Below are 5,059 nucleotides of genomic sequence, written 5' to 3'. Positions count from 1 at the left end.
TCTTTTTGCACCAGGCAACATGAATGACACATCGACAAACAAACACGCCTTCTTTGACAAAATAATTTCTTTGTTTGATAAAATACTCTTTAACACAAGGCCCACTTATAGGCTTTTGTCCAAAGCATTCATCCACACATCATGGTCTTCATCTCTATGGACTCCAGCCACTTTCATGTGATTTAAAACTCCAAAAAAAAGGTTATAATTGGACCTTGTTGTGACATTATTTTGTTAAACTATTTCACAGCACAACAATAAACTCAGGCAATTATGCTTTCTCTTTGTGAGGTTTAATTGGTGTGGGCTCCATCTTTCATTCCCTGTTAGTACAAAACACTAAAGTACATATGTTTCTTGAATACTAACTGCACAAACATCACAAGATGAAAATTGGTTTTAACTCTAATCAGCTCCTGCAAAGAGAGGAAAACCGGCCAAAAACTCAGCTTTTATCCATGAACCATAGTATTCACACACACACACACACACACACACATACACACACATTTGACCCTCATGTCCAGTATCCTACATACTCCCCTGTGTCCTCATTAACCCAACCTCAGAGGCTGCCATTCATCTCTCTGCTCTCGTCTCATTCACTGTAATAACATTCTCGCCCCGTCGCCTCGTTTAACTTTTTCAATTAAAAGAGGAGGATCACTCTATTAACCCCACGCCTTCTCCTGCCATTTTTCCAGCTTAACGTTGTTTTGGAGAGGGCCGCGGGGACGGTCCAGGCGGCCGTATTTCACCCTGAAACTGGCGAGGGTCTTGTTGCGGTGACAGCAAGCGGCAGGCGCGGTGGTGAGTTATGGAGCCTGGATGGGGAGGGCAAATCATAAGTTTGTGTCTTGTCCTGCTGCTGATCTGTAAGGAGGGAGGTAAGTACATGAGGAGACACCGCAGAGGTCAACATCTGTAACTGTCTCTCTACCTGTCTGTCTGATACTGTGTCTGTCTCCACTTACCTTCTACTCTCTGTTGTTGTAACTGTCTTATCTTTCTCTGACTCTCTGTACCTGTATCTCTTTTATTGTTAATCATTAATTAATCATCTCATGATCCTTCAGAATTTATCTTGTGACCCTTTGGAGGGTTGGGTACCACTGTAACCTAACTGTACCCAACTATATATAAAGTGGTTAAAACTAGCAAAGTCAAGAGGTTGTGTTATGTAGCACAACAAGCTAGCAAAACATAACCGTAAATGTAACCGCTTTCCTGCACATGCACAGTGTCTGCTGTACAAGGAACCACTCTCCTGTGAGTTACAATCTTATCGCTGTTACTACCCTTCGGAGCCGTTTCTAAACAAGCTACGGTAACCAGTCTCTTCAAGGACGAAGGAACATGTCACCCAGTGCAGCAGTGTGACTCATTGACGTGTTTTTAATAGTTTTTGGACAACAACAGAGAAATAATATATATCAGACTCTGGATACACACACAATATTTGTATATTGTAATGAGTTCATTGTTGGTTTGGCTCTGCACATGAGATTTGTTGACAGTAAGAAAAAAATATAGAAAATTACTGGCCTTATCCTTTAAGCATATCTTGCTGATAATACTTCTACACTTTTAATTTAGTAGGATTTTAAATGCAGTACGTTTACTTGTAACTAAGTATTTTTACATTGTTTGTTTTGTCCTTTTATTTAAATGCATGATCTGAATACTTCTCCCACCACTGTTGTTGAGGGTGACGGGGGTATATAGTATTTATCGTATCTCACACAGTGTCTTAAGTTATGTTTTCTTTGTTCCACATTTTTGTTGCTTGACTTCCTGTTTTATTGTGTGTTACTCACCTCTCCTCTAGTTTCAGATCCCTACTTCCTGCCCTCGTGTGTTTCCCGCTTCTGTGATCGTCTGCCCTGCCCTAATGTGTTTCACCTGTGTCCAATTATCCCTGTTTCCTTTGTGTATTTAGTCTGTGTATCTCCCAGCTCCCCGTGCCAGTTCATTTTCATCCCTAGTGTCAAGCATTCCAGCATTTTTCTAGCATTTAGTGTTCTTCCTCTAGATCTCTGCTCATGTTTTGACCTCATCTTTGCCTAGTGCTTTTCTGGACTGTTGCGTAACTGACTGCCTTCTTGTGTACCGAACCCTGTTTCTGAGTAAAGACATTTGATCTCACAACAGAATTGTCTCCAGAGTTGTGCACTTGAGTCCTCAATCTTTGTGTGCCAATTTTGTCATCTGTATCGTTGCAAGATTTTTTTGTCAAATTTTCACCCCACTTCCCCCAGGTCCCTGTCACCTACTATATCTTTTTTTTTTAAATTATTTCAAACAGTGTGAGCTTTCCAGATGGTTTCTGTTTATATTTTGTACAGGGGCCTATAGTGTTGTCTCTGTTGTGAGGGTGAAGGTTTGGACGGGATTCAGAAAGAGGGATTAGAGCGCAGCATGACCACATATGTTCCCACTGCTATGTATTTTGGTAGTACTTTCTAATAAAAGGGCACCCTTTATAAAAATGTTATGAAAGGTTCATAAGTTGTACATACTAATGTTTTATGGATCAGTTTTAAGCAACCAAGAACAACCATTGGGTTGCCATGTTGTGAAAAGTTGATCCTTTGTATTTGGTAATACTGCAATTATGTTAGTAATCTGTTAAATAGAGTTCTCACTTTCTAATAAGCTATCAAGTTGACTGTTAATACTGTTAAGTCACTAACAAAAGGTTTTTAGTCCATCTTCAGTAGTCTGCTGTTGTAAATACTTTGTAAAGGGTAAGTGGTCAAAAGGCCTAACCAGTCAAAGGAACTTTTCACAATTTTTGGAAACCCAAAAGTCTTAATGGCCCAAGTTTGATCTAAAAGGCTTTAGTAAATGATTTATTTAAGTAATATTACACGGGAGGGTGATGAGGTGATGCTTACGGAAGCCGGCGCAAGCAAAGCAACACAGTACAGAAACATCAGACAGGTTGGACCACCATATTTAACTATATATGTTCAAACGTTACAGTTATGGCTGAAAAATAACAACAGAAATCAAAACAAAAACAAACAAAAACAAAAAAAAGTTTGCCAAGTTCACATATCTCCGCAATTCAAACCAATTGCCAGTCGTCTACCCAGAAATGACTGTTGTTGTTAGCGTGATGTCACGGTCTATTGTTCTAATGAATGGCGGAGTAATATTTTTAGTGATGATGCATTTATCATATTAGCACGGTTAGGTGTGCTGTCATGCTGATTTGATCGCGTTCTAAATGTCTAGTTGACCAATCAGATTGCTTGGTCGGAACTACCTGTCATATAATAATCATTAATAAATGCATTATTCATAATTTATAAGCCCTGTATAAAGAGTGTCTTATTGGAAGGTGGTACCCTTATTTTTTCTTTCACTCTGTACCTGTGTCCCGTGTTATTCTGTGTCTGCACTAGTCTTCTGTCAGTTTTTCCTCTTCCTCTGTCAGTCTTTTAGTTTCTGTCCCTGTTTCTCTTCTTCATCTTTGTCTCTACGTTTCCAAGTAGATCTCTCCACCAGGGTCTGCCTGCCTGTCTCTTTCTGTAACAGATTGTGGGTCAGGCCAGAACAGACGATATCCTTGATGAGCTGCAGTTATTAAAAACGTCACTGCACAATTACCTTCCTGATAGATGACATCACCATGACATCATCATCATGTGTCCCGCCCTGTCTGATGCTGAAGGTCACCTTGCTTTCGACAAACTGTCCAATTCCACAGCAACAGAGATTCACTTTGGGTGGAAACAAAAATAATTTCTGCAGTTCATCTCTCAGGGTTAAACTGTGCCATGATCTAATATTAATTTTCACATATAAATAACAATTCACATTTAATAGAAGTGCTGCAAAATGGGCATAACCCATATTAGTATCAAAGGTCTTCACTGTTATATTTAGGTTTTTTATTTTAATTCCTTTGATACACATACTGTATCCTAAAACTGTTCTTTTAACCAATTATTTTGTGGTCTTTGGTGCAATGACACAGTGTTCCACGAATAAATAACGTTTTGAGAGAGAAGGTCTGAAGGAATAAATTTTCATCAAACACCATCTTGTTTTCAGAATTACTGTAAGAGGAAACTAATTATGTCAAATCTTTTCCAGCCAACACATTTTATTGGACAAATCAAAGGTGTTTACTTTCAGCAAGTGTTATACTGCCACGATATATACAATGATACCAAAAAATGTACAACAAACATCTCTTGTGACAGTGAAGCCATAAACTGAATGCAGATTCCTATCTTAGCCTTACCTTGCCTAAAAGTCAGTTAAACTGCAACTCAACACTTAGCTCATACTTTTAATTGAATGTTATTTATACATAACATATAACTTATCGCGTGGCTTCAAACTTAACTTTAAATTTATTTTTTTTTTAAAAAGAAAAAACTGTAACTGAACTTAACATGTGCCCAGCGGCAGAAGAAGTATTCACATCTTGTACCTACAGTAAGTAAAAATAACTATTATGCAAAAATGTGTTTTCTTAAATCTGCCATAACTGATTTTTTTGCCACTTGGGAGAAGCAGAAGCAAGTTGCACTATGAGCCTCTGACATGACACATTGTCATTTTATACATTATTGTAATAATTTATATTATTATTGTAAAAAACATTTTAACTTAAAACCTCATACATATCTTAAAGCTTAACTTTAAAACTTTAAAACTAAAACTTTATTTAACTTAAAGGTTAGCCTAGCTCATACTTAGCTCATATCCAAACTTAAAAGTTACTTTAACTTAAAGCAGCAATAATCAATATTCAAACAACGCAGGGTCTTCCAGCAAAAAAGTTCCAGCTACAACTTTTGCTGCAACACAACATCATCCGACAAGGCACTGCGTTGGCTAATTACGTACATACAAGCGCACATTCCTCGTAAATTACTTTGTAACGTGAATGCTGTGTTTCTGCTGTTTACCTCCCAATCACTGCAACAAAAGTTAAAATAATTGCTGCTGCAATAACTTTTCAAGAGTTGGGGAATTTTACCCATGGGGTTTTCAATAGTACATTACTATGTTTTAATAAAATATTCCCCCAGTCTTTGAC

The 5,059-nt window shown here is 37.8% G+C and overlaps 1 long non-coding RNA gene across 1 annotated transcript; it reads right to left on the bottom strand.

The window, feature by feature from the left end:
• Positions 1 to 796: 796 nt before the first annotated feature.
• On the bottom strand, positions 797 to 4,608 carry LOC121885130. The gene is made up of 3 exons (XR_006092468.1): positions 3,616 to 4,608; positions 3,379 to 3,534; positions 797 to 873 (listed from the first exon to the last, which is right to left on the bottom strand). It is a non-coding gene; the product is annotated as an uncharacterized LOC121885130 (long non-coding RNA).
• Positions 4,609 to 5,059: the final 451 nt, after the last annotated feature.

The sequence above is a fragment of the Thunnus maccoyii genome, chromosome 19, assembly GCF_910596095.1.
Source record: "Thunnus maccoyii chromosome 19, fThuMac1.1, whole genome shotgun sequence".
Classification (NCBI taxonomy): Eukaryota; Metazoa; Chordata; class Actinopteri; order Scombriformes; family Scombridae; genus Thunnus; species Thunnus maccoyii.
The sequence above is the reverse complement of the archived record's forward strand: the minus strand, read 5'-3'. Positions and strand labels throughout refer to the sequence as shown.